Source organism: Erpetoichthys calabaricus, chromosome 9, assembly GCF_900747795.2.
Source record: "Erpetoichthys calabaricus chromosome 9, fErpCal1.3, whole genome shotgun sequence".
In the NCBI taxonomy this organism is placed as follows: Eukaryota; Metazoa; Chordata; class Cladistia; order Polypteriformes; family Polypteridae; genus Erpetoichthys; species Erpetoichthys calabaricus.
Genome location: NC_041402.2, coordinates 121,980,619 through 121,997,747, shown reverse-complemented (window position 1 = coordinate 121,997,747; position 17,129 = coordinate 121,980,619).

Genomic DNA, 17,129 nt, shown 5'->3' with positions numbered 1-17,129 from the left:
CATGGGTTAATTTTAACTCACCACATGTGTGATTAGGCTTGGCTTTGTTACATATCCCAGGTCATGTGGATATTGTGATATGTCTTGCTAGAGTCTTGGGGAAAAGCACTTTGTGAGGGCTCAGGGTTCCTCCCTAGAGAGAGCTGAGTGACAGGGGCAGGGATAATTAACAGTGCTTCTGAGCAAATAAAATGGGGGGATGGGGGGTGTGTTTGTGGTTGGTGAGAAAAAAACATTGGAGCTAGGTTGGAAGAGAGCATCAGGGTGGAAAGGAAGCGAATGGTTAAAGGGCAGGCAAGAGGCAGACAGGCTATAGTAGGCGATTTGTTTTTATTATTTTGGAGGTGTCCCCATGACCTAGACAATGGGCAGTGGTAGGTAAGTAGGGCACCTTTTATATTGCAGCACAGAAAATCAAAATGTCAGTCCCCATCTTGAAGACTTCCCCAGAAAAGCAGCTCCTGTGTGTCTTATTCGAGAGGTCGTCACAATATGTAGTAGGCTGCAGATACCCTTTTTTAGTGGGAGAAGTTGCATTTGTTGTTCTGAATGAGGGAGAGGGGAGCAAATGGTAAAAGGGCAGGGAGACAGAAAAGCGGAAAGCTACCTGTTGTTTTTTTTTTAAGGTGTCCCTGTGATACTGAGAAGGCATGGTTAGATGCCATATAGATCATGGCACACCAAATATAAAGCCAGTTGGCATTTTGAAAATTTCCCTGAGAAGCGGCTCCTGTGTGTCTAATTCAACAAGTCATCACTATGATGATCTGGCTGGAGATTCAGGGGACCATGAGGCTGGACATCTACAGAGCCCTGTGCTTTGAAAAGGTGCAGCGCGATATGCAAATGAAACATTTCAACTAGAGAAGTGGCCAGTGGAAAAAGCACAGAAGGATCTCCAGAGACAGGATGGAGTGTGGAAGCTGCTGGAACAGAAATGCCCTGTCTCAGTGATGGTGAGAGGGACAGTCAGGGAGGAACACCACCAGTACACGTTTGAGGAGTTTAAAACTGATGAATCTTTACCTTCTAACTAAACTCCCATTGTTCTGGCCTTGGGAGATGCCTCAACTTTTTAATCGCAATTGGATTCATTTAACTCCTCTACACAGCTCCTCTTCTTCTTCAGTGTTATTGCCCAGGATCACGCTGCTCTTTCACCCTCGTTCTCCTCAACTTGCTTGTTCACTCACATATGCCGCTCCCACATATGTGGGCCCTCCCCTTCCTCTCATCAACACCAAGATGGAGCGTTTCTGTTCCAGCACCTTCCACCTGGCCAAACAACAATGAGCTGCATTGTGGGCTGAATTTTGCTAGGCTACATAGAGTATTACATTCATCTTTGTACTACTGTAGGAATTTCTGAAGGCTCTCAAAATGTGTTTTTCTGTGCATTTCTGGCGGGACCATGGGATGGGCCAGTCAGAGGTTGCTTCTGGGCCGCATGTGGCCCACAAGCACCATTTGAAGAGACCTGTCCTTGGATGTTGAGAACACTAAAACTGCATCTAACCTTTATATTTATACCTTGACCATATTATGAACAGCAGTGACGCTAAAATAGAACATCCAGAAAAAAATCTTTGTTCTGAAAATGACCTCCAGTTATGATAAATTTGCAAAGCATCATCTGGATGATTGAGTACATTTTGTACATATGTTTTTCTTAACAAATGAGACTAAATGTGATTTTTGGCTGTAGCATAAAAATTCCTAATCTCCACTGTCAAAAACAGTGATAATGTCACTAGCAAACACTTAGATGCTTTCCAACATGTGTGGGCATTAATATATCTAAGAAATTAAAATAACAGTGGCTACTAGGGCTTGAATAAGTGATGCAGGTAGGGTATAGGGGTGACTGTCTGGAAAACTTTGAGAAGAACTAAGGTGACAAAGATTGTGAAACTTTCTGTGGCTTCATGAGGCAAAGGTTAAAGTGACATGGTGGGTGGAGGGAAGATCATCACGAGCTAGGAGCAACCTAAGCATGTTTTGCCTTGTTCTCTACAAGAAGATGGATACAGTGGAACCTCGGTTCACGAACGTCTCGGTACACATACAAATCGGTTTACGACCAAAAAGTTCACCAAACTTTTGCCTCGGTTCACGACCACACACTCAATATACGAACAAGCCAGTTTCCCTTTCAGTTTGTGTGCACTGATGATTTCCGCACGTGTTGCATTGTTCTCGGTCAGACATGCGTGCTTGCACGTGCGTGCTTTCGCTGTGAACTCTTTGTGCTCTATTTCATTTCCCTTCCGGTTCGTATGCGCCGATTACTGTTTTTAAGCATGTGTTCAGCCTCTCCCTGTTCATTGTTCTCAGTCAGACATGTGTGCTTTACCTGTGAACTCTTTGTGCTCTACAGTATTTCGTGTGCTTTTGCAGTTAACCATGGCTTCTAAGCAAGTGAAGAGCGGTGAGAAGAAAGTTTTGAAGAAAATTGAAATCGAAGTAAAGAAAGATATTATTGAAAAGTATGAGCGTGGCGTTCGTGTTACTGATCTTGCTGCTGAGTACAAGAACTCAAAATCTACGATTTCGACTATTCTAAAGCAGAAAGAGTCTATTAACACTAGAATTACCAGAGCCTACGAAAAAACTCGTATATCCGGCCCACCTTAAATCGCTTCTTAAATCCGTTCACACCTCTCCGCCAGCATCCTTTGTCCTCTAAATGTGCTGATAAAAGACAAGCTGCCAGCAGCCGGCTATTCCATCCCCCCACCGACTTAGAACGTGAGCAAACTTTTCCCAGCTCATGCCTTGATTGATTACCTGGGAGTGAAGTGGAGTTTAACAGTGGAAATAATAGATCGTTATTCTAAAGTAATCTGTGTAAACACATTGTTAAAACAGAAACTTTGTCATATTTTAGTAATAAATGTTACAAAATGTAGTAGGCATAAACTATAGAATGTGTAAAGCCCGAGTTCCAAAGATCAAATAAACACTTTCACAAAAGCTTCAAGGATGGTACAACAGCCTCTGTGGCGTAGCACGTTAAGATTTGCATTTTAGAGCACAACAGCTCTGCCGCCTTACAGACCTGAGTTCGATTCCCCGCTGGGGATGAAATGTTGCTTTTTTTTTTCTTTTTAACCTCAAACGGACATAAAATTTATAAATTGGTATGCACTGTCAGTTAATGAGATCGTTATATTTTCATGTGGGATGCTCCTTTTAAAATATTTTTTTAACAATTGAGACTGCAATTAACAGGAACAACTGTCCTTATAACTGTTATTTTTAAGATCCATAACACACAGACAGAGCGCCTGAGCTCATTCAGTGCTGCAGGAACAACGCACGTTGATCTTTTTTCTTCTTTCATTACATGTGCCTTCCCTGTTTATTTATATATCTCTGCCTGTCTGTCTCTCTATTACGCAGTGCTCGTCTGTCTGTGTGTTATGGATCTTAAAAATAACAGTTATAAGGACAGTTGTTCCTGTTAATTGCAGTCTCAATTGTTAAAAAAATATTTTAAAAGGAGCATCCCACATGAAAATATAACGATCTCATTAACTGACAGTGCATACCAATTTATAAATTTTATGTTTGTTTGAGGTTAAAAAGAAAAAAAAAAAAGCAACATTTCATCCCCAGCAGGGAATCGAACAAGGTCTGTGAGGCGGCAAAGCAACTGTGCTCTAAGAGGCAAATCTTAACTCGCTACGCCACAGAGGCTGTTGTACCATCCTTGAAGCTTTTGTGAAAGTGTTTATTTGATCTTTGGAACTCGGGCTTTACACATTCTATAGTTTATGCCTACTACATTTTGTAACATTTATTACTAAAATATGACAAAGTTTCTGTTTTAACAATGTGTTTACACAGATTACATTAGAATAACGATCTATTATTTCCACTGTAAAACTCCACTTCACTCCCAGATAATCAATCAAGGCATGAGCTGGGAAAAGTTTGCTCACGTTCTAAGTCGGTGGGGGGATGGAATAGCCGGCTGCTGGCAGCTTGTCTTTTATCAGCACATTTAGAGGACAAAGGATGCTGGCGGAGAGGTGTGAACGGATTTAAGAAGCGATTTAAGGTGGGCCGGATATACGAGTTTTTTCGTAGGCTCTGGTAATTCTAGTGTTAAAGCAGCTGATATTGCAAAATGAGTTACAGTGTTAACCAGGCAGAGGCCTCAAGTGCTGGAAGAGGTGGAAAAACTGTTGCTAGTGTGGCTGAACAAAAAGCAACTTGCAGGGGACAGCGTAAGCGACGCGATGTTATGCGAGAAAGCCAGGAAGATTCATGGCGATTTGCTGCAAAACTATCCTTCTACGAGTGGCGAAAGTGAGGAATTTCTCCACTCAGTTCCTCCTCACTTCCTTCATGTCAGAACTCGACTCATGCAAGGTGAGTTTTCTTGGTGGTTTATGGTTAGTTTTTGTATTACAGATTTTTCAAATGTTCATTTTTCAGTTTGTAGCGTGAATTGTTTCAATGTTACTTTTCTTGGTTGTTTATTAAATTTCTGATTTTTCAAATGTTCATTTTTTTCCCTCTGCTTAACAAACATTTAAACAGAGTGTTTACAGTGATCGGCTTGTTAGGCTATTAGCGTGAACTTCTGCAATGTTACTTTCTTGGTTGCTTATGGTTGGCTTTTAAATAAAGTTCGGATTTGTTCAAATGTTCCTTTTTTCCCCTGTGCTTAAAACTCATTTAAACAGTGTTTACAGCGATCGGGTCATAAGGCTACAGTATAGCGCGAACTCTTACAATGTTAGTTTTCTCTGTTGTTCAAGGTTTTCTCAGTGTTATTCAATGTTTTTACATTTAGTTTACTATTACGCTGTGCATTCTATGGTTTAATTAACTATATATTGTGCTTAAAAACTTAAAAAAATATATATTTACATACAGTTCGTATGGTCTGGAACAGATTAATTGTATTTACATACAATCCTATGGGGGAAATTGTTTCGGTTCACGAGTTTTGTAACGAATTATGGTCATGAACCTAGGTTCCACTGTACATGATAAAGGACATGCCAAACTATAATTGAGAAAAACTAAGGGTTCAGGCGACTTTGTTTCAGTGTAAGATTCTTTTTTTCTGTCATGGTTTTGGTGCAATTTTTCCTTTAGTTTTAAAGATAAATCCAAGTACATACAAATCAGTTGTGAGTAATCATGTTCAACCTGTGGTAAAAGAAACCATCAGGGTAACAATATATCACATGCATAGGGGAACAGTAGTCAAAAATGTTTTTTAGAACATGACAACAATAAAAAACAAAATGCCATGATTGTCCATGTTGACTAATTTCATCCATCTTAAAATTTAAAACTGGTAGCAATTTTTATTATCCAAATCCTACAAACACAATTGTGATCTCTTTTTAGTTTCCTTCACACAAGGTAAAATTTTAATACTCAACAGGAGAGTACTAGCAAATGATTTCTATGCATATATTATTTCTACAAAGTTTACAAGTCCAGTACAGCTACTGTTTCTATGAACATTTATCACTAATAATATGTCATGGATAACGGGGACTACTTTCGACTTCTCCTTGGTTTATGTCAAAGGGATCAATACATTTTTTTTTCCTTTTCCTTATATGATATTCAGGATAATGATGACTGTAAATATTACAAATTATCCCCATATCATCTTTATATGTACAACTATGTGTACTACTGACTTGAAGGACAGACTGTCTAACACTTTACAAAAACATGCTCCCAAAGAAAGGGCTACAGTGTTGGTCCCCTTGGCTCACATCTGGATATCTAACTGTCACAAATCTTAAAAGAGTAGCTTTTCAATCCTAAAATAGTAACTGGTTTGGGAGCATACCTTCATTTTCACAACCGCAAAATCTATACTTACATACAGTCATGTGAAAAAGTTTGGGAACCCCTCTCAGCCTGCATAATAATTTACTCTACTTTCAACAAAACAGATAACAGTGGTATGTCTTTCATTTTCTAGGAACATCTGAGTACTGGGGTGTTTTCTGAACAAAGATGTTTAGTGAAGCAGTATTTAGTTGTATGAAATTAAATCAAATGTGAAAAAATGGCTGTGCAAAAATGTGGGTACCCTTGCAATTTTGCTGATTTGAATGCATGTAACTGCTCAATACTGATTACTTGCAACACCACATTGGTTGGATTAGCTCCTTAAGCCTTGAACTTCATAGACACATGTGTCCAATTATGAGAAAAGATATTTAAGGTGGTCACTTGCAAGTTGTGCTTCCCTTTGACTCTCCTCTGAAGAGTGACAGCATGGGATCCTCAAAGCAACTCTCAAAAGATCTGAAAACAAAGATTGTTCAGTATCATGGTTTAGGGGAAGGCTACAAAAAGCTATCTCTGAGGTTTAAACTGTCAGTTACAACTGTAAGGAATGTAATCAGGAAATGGAAGGCCGGGTCTGGCAGGCCAAGGAAAATACAGGAGCAGCATATGCGCAGGATTGTGAGAATGGTTACAGACAACCCACAGATCACCTCCAAAGACCTGCAAGAACATCTTGCTGCAGATGGTGTATCTGTACATCGTTCTACAATTCAGCACAACTTGCACAAAGAACATCTGTAAGGCAAACTTTTTCATATGACTGTAACTTTCCTGGGGCGGCATGGTGGCGCAGTGGGTAGCGCTGCTGCCTCGCAGTTGGGAGACCTGGGGACCCGGGTTCGCTTCCCGGGTCCTCCCTGCGTGGAGTTTGCATGTTCTCCCCGTGTCTGTGTGGGTTTCCTCCGGGCGCTCCGGTTTCCTCCCAAAGACATGCAGGTTAGGTGGATTGGCGATTCTAAATTGGCCCTAGTGTGTGTTTGTGTGTGTCCTGCGGTGGGTTGGCACCTGGCCCAGGATTGGTTCCTGCCCTGTGTTGGCTGGGATTGGCTCCAGCAGACCCCTGTGACCCTGTGTTCGGATTCAGCGGGTTGGAAAATGGATGGATGGATGTAACTTTCCTTAAAAGAGTTAAAGGCTGCTGTACAATTTAAGGACTCTTGCTGTAAAATTACTGTTCTTTGCATTCTTTAAAATGTAACTTGTCTCCCTGCAATTTCTAGTGGCCTAACTCAAATCACCTCTTTGACTCACCTGTCATTCAGCTTATTCTCATGTTTAGATAGCCAAAGTAATCACATTTTGCTGATTACCACTTCATAGTACTTTATCACTTTTTCAGTCGCTACCAATTAGGGGTCGTCACAGCGATCATCCATCTCCAGCTATTCATGTCTGTTACATCATTTTCTGCCACACCAACTGCCTTTATATCCTCCCTCATGACATCCATAAACCTCCCCTTAGGTCTTCACCTTCTCATCTTGCCTGGCAGTTCTGTCCTTAACATTATTTTCCCAATGTACGCCTTATCTCTCCCTCCACACATGCCCAAACCATTTATGTTCTCTCACTCAGTCACCAAAACTGTGGTATTTATGTGGTTCCTCTAATATACTCATTTCTAATCCTCTCTACATTTGTTATTCCAAGTGAAAATTGCAGCATGTTCAACTTTTCAAGCTTCTTGAAACAATCTATATATATAATTCACTAAGCCGCCAGCGAGCAAGACACCCATGGAGCACGCAGGACGGAGCCACGCCCACCAACTCTAAGACTATTGGATACGACGACAACTCACAGAGCCACGCCCACCAACTTGGACACAGCAACTCACAAAACACGGCGTTATTCGCGTTTGTCTCTGCTACAGTCCACATGCACCTCTGAGCCACGTTGACTTTTCATTATTCTTTTCGGTTACGACGCACGACCGTGTCCACCATCGCAAACTGTTTTACACGCCATGGTCTTAGAGTCGGTGGGCAGGTCTCTGTGAGTTGCTCTTGCGAGCGGGCACATGACCAGGCGGTGTGTATGCTTTGAGAATGAGGGTGGACGCGGCAGGACCATCTAAGAAGAGGCAAGTTTGTTGCGGATGTGAATCGCTGTATGCAGCGTGTAAAACATGGGATACGCATGATATAGCCATGCCCGCCAACTCACAGAGACCCGCCCACCAACGCTAAGACGATGGGATATGTCGACAACTCACAGAGCCAAGCCCGCCGACAACACAGAGCCAAGCCCACCAACTCTAAGACCATGGGACGAGAACGCCTGCCCGCCCGCCTGACTGTTACCAGCATGTAAAACCATCGCAGCTTTTAACTCAAAAACTGCAACAACTCACCAAACAAGGACACTCTGTCTCTCAAGGAATTCACACTGCCGGAAGACAACCATGGGATACACAAAAAATAGCCATGTCAGTCAACTCACAAAGCCCAGCCCACCAACTCGAGCACGCGTCTACCCACGCTCTCAAGGCATTCACAGTGCCTGCTCATGTGCCCGGTCGCAACAACTCACCAACTCGCTTTCGTCTCTGCTACAGTACACATACACCACTGAGCCACGTTGACTTTTCATTATTCTTTTCGGTTTCGGCTGCATTTCCATATATAATCCACCAAGTCGTCTGACCATGGGATACAAACGACAGAGCACTGCCCAACAACTCGAACCGATAGAGAGACACGCCCACCAACTCTAAGGGCATGGGACGAGAACGCCTGCCTGCCTGACTGTTTCCAGTGTTCACTGCAATGTACTGGAGTGTAAAACCATCACAACTATCAGACGCTGTCTATACCTAAGAAGATATATACATACTCATTATTCCCCAGCACGTGTCCACCCACGCTCTCAAGGCATTCACAGTTGCCTGCTCATGTGCCCGGACACAACAACTCACCACACACAAATTTTGCTTAATTTGACTCAACACGGGAAACCTCACCCTGCCCAGACATGGAGAGGATTGACAGATTGATAGCTCTTTCTTGATTCTGTGCGTGGTGTTGCATGGCCGTACTTAGTTGGTGGAGCGATTAGTCTGGTTAATTCCGAAAACGAATGAAACTCCCTACTGCTAAACAGTTACGCGATCGCCAAGCAGTTGGCGTCCAACTTCTTAGAGGGACAAGCGGCTTTCAGCCATGTGAGATTGAGCATTAACAGGTCTGTGATGCCCTTGGATGTCCGGTACTGCACGCGCGCTACACTGAATGGATCAACGTGTGTCTACCCGGCGCTGACAGGCGTGGGTAAGCCGTTGAACCCCATTCGTAATGGGGACCGGAGCTTGCAATTGTTCCCCACGAACGAGGAATACCCAGTAAGTGCGGGCCATACGCTCATACTGATTACGTCCCTGCCCTTTGTACGCACCCCTCCCCTCGCTACTACCATGGTCGGGTGATTTGATGGATTATATATAGAAAAGCAGCTTGAACCGCAAAGAACAATGAAAAGACAATGTGGCTCAGAGGTGCGACAGCATCTCAGGTGAGGAGTTGGGGGCGGGCACATGAGCAGGCAGTGCATACTGAACGATGATTGTATGTTGGTTCGTAGCGTGCATTGTTGCAATGTTACTTTTCTTGGTGGTTTATTAAATTACGGATTTTGCAAATGTTCATTTTTTTCCCTCTGCTTAAAAAACATTAAAAAAGCGGCGTGGTTATGCGGATACGCCGCGGGTTGGTATGCAGCGTGTAAAACAGTTTGTTTGTCGCAGATAATTTGCCTTTTACTTTTACGCAAAGACAATTTCCTGTTAGATTGGCCTTTGCAATGACAATTAATAAGGCATAGGGCCAAACTTTCAAAAAGATATGCATGTATCTGCCAAAACCAGTTTTCAGTCACGGACAATTGTATGTTGCTCTCTCCAGAGTTCCATCTTTTCATTCACTCACAGTCGTATCCTCAAACCCACCCCATTTGGACAACTGTGTTGTTCAGGAAGTGTTCACCCATCAATACATAGTTATGCAGCGTATGCTACGCCGCGGGTTGGCTAGTACAGGGTGGCCCACGAAAAAGTAGCCCGCCTTCCTGCCAGAGTGGCGCGCCGAGTGAATCCTTCCCCGTAGCACCTTGTCAACCCAACCCTTCCACCGAGTTTATTGGGGGACGCCATCTGTCAGGGTATGTGAACTCGCAGAATAGCAAATATTGGTCAGTAGTCAACCCGCATGCGATTCATCAGGAACCTCTTGTCTGGTGTGCCTCTTGTCTGGTGTGCTGTGTCTGGAACTTGTGGGTCCCATATTTTTTGAGACAACAGTGAACACGAATGTGTACATGAAAATTTTTGAGGAATTTTACGGACATTTGACGCTGGAAGAACGCGAGTACGCCTTCTTCCAACAGGACGGCGCGACTTGTCACACGTCACACGTGTCACTGGCACGAATTCGGGAGGCATTTACAGAAGACAGGATTGTCACCAAAGGATTGTGGCCACCGAGATCGCCGGACTTAACAACATGTGACTTTTATCTGTGGGGGAATTTGAAGGGAAAAGTGTACGCTAATAACCCGAGAACTTTACAGCAGTTGAAAGACAATATTTGTAATGCAATTCAGAGCATTGGTGCCCCAGAGTTGCGTCGCGTATATGACAACATGTTAAGGCGCGCCCAAAACTACATTGACGCACAAGGGGATCATTTCCAGCACTTTCTGTAAAGAGTGAGTAAAGATTTTGGCATTTCAAGTTCTTTCTTTCTTTACGGAAGGCCGCCAGTAATACTATAGTAACGCGGGCTACTTTTTCATGGGCCACCCTGTGCAATAATAAAAGCAGAGTAATGTCTTAAAGTATGGGTGGAGTGTCTGCACTTTGCCAAGGAGACTACTGCTGGGTAGCACAAGCCCATGGGCCAGTGAAAGAAATGACAGCTACTTCAATTAAACCACTGACTAGTAATGATGGGGGAAGAAGAGCAATTCCACAATATCCAGAAAATCAAATATGCACTCTGGACAGTAACTGAGTTAGGTATTTTTTTAGTTTTGTCTCTAAGTTAACAGACCATCCACCATAACTTATGTTTTAGGTGTTTTACAAAATTATTTCTAATATACAGTACTTCCTGTAAACATAGAAACATCTGATTATAAGGAGGATGTGGAATTATTTATTTTGCCAAGCAAAGTTATTTACACTTCAGTCAGGATGCCCTGAACAGGAGGAGATTGTCAAATAGAAGCTAGTACTGAAAAACCACTTTATGTCTGTAACATGAGGACAGCTTAATTGTTAAGTGAATATTATTTCTCTTGACAGATGACACTTATTTAAGCATGCAGGGTGAACAAATTTTATACTATCTTTATAAATCAAAGTAAGCTACAAAATGTACTATGGAAAACTGTTTGGTGATAAAGATCAACAGCGGTTTAAAGTGAGTCGTTTATAAACAATTACTTTGAAAACTCAGCAAGAATAGAGCCAATTATAAGTTTAACTAATCACAAAATCTGTAGTATTTACCATCAAAAATGTTGAAGGAGTTATCCTAAAAAGGTTTTAGAGGGAAATTGATCATTTCTGAGGCTTGCTTTTAAAACATTACCTTTTATTTCTTTGTACTTTAATTATTAATAGGTTTGCAGATATGCTGGGTTGCATTTTCTTCATTCACTGGTGTAGGACAAAGTTGGCATCGCCAATTCTGCTAGGCTTTTGTGGCACACTTGGCCTGTTAAGAAAGCAGATTTAATAGGGATGCATCCATCCATCCAGCTGGATAGATAGATAGATAGATAGATAGATAGATAGATAGATAGATAGATAGATAGATAGATAGATAGATAGATAGATAGATAGATAGATAGATAGATAGATAGATAGATAGATAGATAGATAGATAGATAGATAGATAGATAGATACTTTATTAGTATAAAACCCCCACTTGCATTTTAAACTAAGTGACTGAACTTCAGCTTGTACTAGGTTCTGCATGGACATCATCTGAAAATAAAGTGTAAATCAGAACTGCATTAATATCTCTTGAGATGCCGTTCTGCCGAATTCTTGAGCCAGAAGGCACGAAATGGACTCAGGCAAGGACAAAGACCTATAATTCAAGTGATGACAATTATGGTGGATTGAAGAACCAACCTATTAAAAAACAATGGTTTTGAAACTGGAAGTGACTTTAATCCAATCGGGAAAAGGTTCAACCTTCCCTTAAAACCACATGCACCCCATCTCTCAAAGAAGTGGGAAGAAGTGAGAGGAAACAAGAGAATGGTAAATTGAGAAGGGTTCAAGAATTCTTTCAGGGAGGGGGAACGCTCCAAATACAACTGAAAACATCTAAATCCTGATCTCTGAACCAAAAAGTTATGAGCCTCTTGCTTAGAGAGCCGAAGATCAGAAACTTTTCTCGTTGTGAGACTGAGAGCAGTCTGCCAAGCTAGGCACTGAGCTGTGTCTGCACAGGAGCAGCAATTACTTGAAGAAAGGAACTCCAACATCTAAACTCTTGGGACAGAATAAGTAATGCCTTTTCCCTATGAAGTGGCAAAAAACAGCAAAAGGCAATCTGAGGAAGCAACAGCATAGCACATAACTGACAAGGATCATAAAGCAAAGAGAAAGAGTGCACTCCAATGCATGAAGAATCTTCAACTTGAACTGGGCAACAACAACAAGGCAACAACTCAACACAACATTGGACATCATCCATGAAGACTTGGTATCGTAAAATTATTTGTCTGTGCCAAAATAAAGTAGGACTTTATAAATACCAGTAAACAGCCAGCCTATATATTATGTTTGTCTGTCTAGTCTGTCTGCGTCCAGACAGTTGTCATACTTACATCATTTTTGTATAATTATTAATTAAAATAAACTGTATTATTCTGTTTCTTAAAACGGGTGTGCCTCAGTTACCTTGATATGTCTAAATACTAGAGACCACTTCCTCCTACAACAGAGACAGGTAATTATTGTTCTTTACATTCTTTATAATGCACCTTGTCTCCCTGTAACTTCTAGTGGTCTAACTCAAATCACCTCTTTGACTCACCTGTCACTGAACTTATCTTCATGTTTAGACAGCCAAAGTAATCACATTTTACTGCTACCATTTCATAGTACTTTATCAAGTTGCTTGAAACTCTTCTTTTTCTTTTGGCCACTCTCATTTAGGGGTTGCCACAGGTTTAATTACCTGTGTTGCCGCAGGTTAAACTGATAATTAACCAAGTCAAAAATGTATTTTTCAAATCCAAGCATTATTATGAAATCCTCCTGGGTGGCTGTCTTATTGATTATTAATAAATCAAATTTCCTATAGCACGCTCTTATCCTTCCTGGTTCACCTCTCAACAAACTGTGACACAAGATACATCTCTAGGAAAGTGAAACTAGATAGAAATATCAGCTTATAAATATGAAACTATTAAGAGTCAACATTATTTACATTAATTTAACAATCTACTTAAAAGTGTAATAGCATAATTGCTTTATAGATTTCTTTATGAAAATAAAATAATCTCAATTATAAATCTTTGCATTCTGACATTTAGGAACCTTTAATGAAAGATTAAGCAGTCACGTGTTATTGTTTCTAGTTGAACACCAATGTGTTTGCTGCTCAATTCTAAGTCACAGTTTATTCTGATAAAGGCAACTGTGATGTACATATCCCAGATTAGTGTATTTCATTTGGAATGGAACAAGCCAGATAAGTTAACATTACCATTCCATTCAAGCTGCATTCACTTGCTATGGGGCAGACAGCAAATACAGTATGAGGTTCCCACTTGTGAATACAGGAGGACTGATGCAATGCAATACTTTTAGCCATGAATGAGGTCACTTTTAGAAGAAAAAAAAATCTATGATATATACAGCTATAGTGAAATGCTGGCACTCAAATTGAATCACATTCATGCATAGTTGTATAGAAGATGCATACAAAAGCAAAGAAAACAGACTGTTTAATCGTTATTTTCATGTTGTTCTTTATTTGGAGTTTTCCTGTGGTTCTGTCAAAGAGAAAAAGGTCATCCTAAGTAGATCACAAAATCACACTAACATTTCAATTTGGAGAATTTAATAATAATTATAGGTAAATGTTGCAATATAAGCACAAACTTACAATGTAGGCTTTAAATTAGCTCAAAAGACGCTCTTTATTAACACCTAAAGACTATTTGAGTACATAATAAGCTAAGTAATCAAACTTGCCATGTCATCAGTCATATAATTTAAATGGGACTCAATCTTAGTACTAGCAATAACACTGGCAGCTATGTAAAGAACTGTGCAACCCAGCAAGAGATGATGTTTGAGACAATGCTGTCCAAGAAGCCAAATCGTTGGTGTAACTGCAGTTTTGCGGATGGAAATGAAGTAATTGACAGCTCTCTGTTTCCAAGATTCTGAGCAAGGCTGATGTGTTCAAATCTCTGAATGAGGTGACCTGTTTACTATTGTACCATGCACACGACTCCATACAGTTTCCAGCTGCCTGTGAATGTAACAATCATCTAACTTTGCAATAGTTACTTAATGTGCATACAAAATATATAATTATACTTCTCTGACTCCTTTATCCAAGGCACTTACAATATTTCATATACACTGGTTACATTTCTTTTTTGTCAATTAAAAAACAGATTAGTTAATATATTGTGACCAACTGAATTCAAACCTATTCCCTCAAAGAAATACAATAACATATTGTGCAAGAAGTAAAGACCTTCTTGTGGTGTATATGCCCAAGTCCTTCCTGTTTTGCCATTTTACTTTTAGACACAAGTACATGAACGGCACTTTTTTGTGAAAAGTAGATTTAAATCTGTGTATAGCCATCAAATAAATAAATGGAAGTGGAAAGCAATATATAAGCATATACTGTATATGACTGAATTGATTGAACAATATTATCTGGAGCATTATTGTAAAGAACTGACATTATCAACCTGCAGCTAAATGGTGTTGGAACTAATTAATGATTACGCAGTAGTTTGAAGAAAAAACTGGCTAAGAAAGAGAAGAAAGAAGGATGTATTAAATTAACCAACAACAGTTTTAAACTGCCCTGTTGTACGTAAAACATTAGATTAATGATAAAGGTAGGATATTAGTGAAAAGGGATTACGACTGCCAGGCTGTACTGTATAACCTGGTTCCTTTCTTTTCCTGGCTAGTCTGCATCTTCTGTGGTTGAATTAAGTTCTGTGTTTTGTTTTTCACATAAGAAAAAAACATTCTAACATTTATTTTGAACTGTGGAGTATGTTGCTTAGTGCTACCATTATTTCACATCTTTTTACAACACCATTAATATTTCTTATGATTTTTGCCATTTTATGGAAACACTGTGCATGGTTACTAGCATATTGCCACCCAGGGATGTCATGAATGTGTAGTATGTGATATCATCAACACAATTGTATAAAGGGCTGCACCTTGCACTGATTATCTGACACTGCAGACAGAACTCCTAAAATTTAGCAAATGCATTTTGTCATAGACGACTGGGATCTTTGCATGGCCGGGACGCCTCTTTGTCGAAAAGACAGTTGGGTGGGCAAGCGTGTTCATAACAGTACGTCCCCCGGGACGCTATATGGCAGCCCCCAAGGTTTGCAGCGGAGCCTCGGACTCCCACAGGGCTTCATGGGAGATAGAGTTGTATAAAGTCCTGTTGGGATCTGGGGGTGCCGCCAAGGGGTGTTGCAGCTACTCCTAAGCCTGTATGGGCAATTCCTTTCACCACACCCGGAAGGAGAATGTGGTGTTATGGGTCCACAGCTCTTCCAGCAAAGGCCAGTTTGTTTAAAATAAATAATCACCGCTCTCGCAGCTTAGGAGGGGCCGTGGTGGCTGTAACGAGCCGCAGGGCGATCTGCGGTGTGGGTGTTTCTCACCTAAGTTCACAGGTGAGAGACTGCCCACATCCGTGATTGTTCCTGTGGCTAATGTGCTGCAGCTGCTATGTCCCTCGGCATAAAGGGAAGCGCGAGCCAGTTAGAAGGAAAAAAGTAAAAGAAAGAAAGGGAGAAAGAAAGACGGAGGTTACGGAAGGAAGGAAGCATGCAAGGAAGGGAGAGAGAGCGAGTGCGCCGGTACGAGTGAGTGAGCGAGCGTGAACAGGCTCACAGGAGCTGAGTAGGCAACCTGGATGTTAGGCCGACACCCTGGGCACAATAGTTGTTGTCGCTCCCGTAGAGTTTTATGAAGGATGGGAGTGACTGGAAGGTGGATGATTCTCCACATGAGGCCACGGATGGCAGCGGGAATCAGGACTTGGGTTGTGGTGTCCTCCACATGAGAGCCTTGGCCGTAGGAGGAATTCCCAGGTCACTGTCAGGGGGAGCTAACCGGAGCCAAGGATCGGAAAAGCGACTGACAGTAACAGTAGAAGTAGGCAGAAGGTCAGCTGCATTGAGAGCGTCTCGCCTGTTGCAGGGCCCGCATGGGAGAAGCAGGTGAGATGCTAACGCTAACAGAAAAGGAGCATCGGGCATGTCATTTGTTTTTTTTTAAGACTGCTTCCTGAAGTGCGTTTTAACCTCGTTTTAAAGGATTGTTGTTTTTGTATTTTAACCTCCACATATTTCTTTTAATGGATTATTTATTTAATGAAGACTTTTGAATGCATTGCTGCATTTTACTTTGAACACTGTGTTGATTGTCTTTTAATAAAAGCACTTTGCAATTTTGAACCATTCCCTTGCTCAAATGTTATTGCCTCACTGTCTAGCTCATTGGTGACATTACCGATGGTGTTGGGTTCAAGGGCTCCCTAACAGAAGATGGGAGCATGGAGCCGAACCCGCATCGTCACACAGAGGTGGGTAGTAACGAGTTACATATACTCCGTTACATTTACTTGAGTAACTTTTTAAAAAAATTGTACTTCTAAGAGTAGTTTTACTGCACCACACTTTTTACTTTTACTTGAGTACATTTGTGAAGAAGAAACGCTACTCTTACTCTGCTACATTGGGCAACACTCGAATTGTTACTTTTTTTCAATTTGATGCGCTATATTTTTGCCAGAGAGAAGCCGCCAGTGGATCTACTGCATGACTGTTTCACCAATCAGACGTAGCAATAATAATCACACAGCTCCGTTTCATAAATCAGATGTAGCCATGCAGTCACATGACCGCACACAAACTGTGGTGGCATAGCAACACAAACTCCTCACAGACAGCAGACAGGGAAAGAAAGAATACAAGTGGAACCTCGGTCTGTGAGCATAATTCGTTCCGGAAATGTGCTCGCAATCCAAAGCACTTGTATATCAAAGCG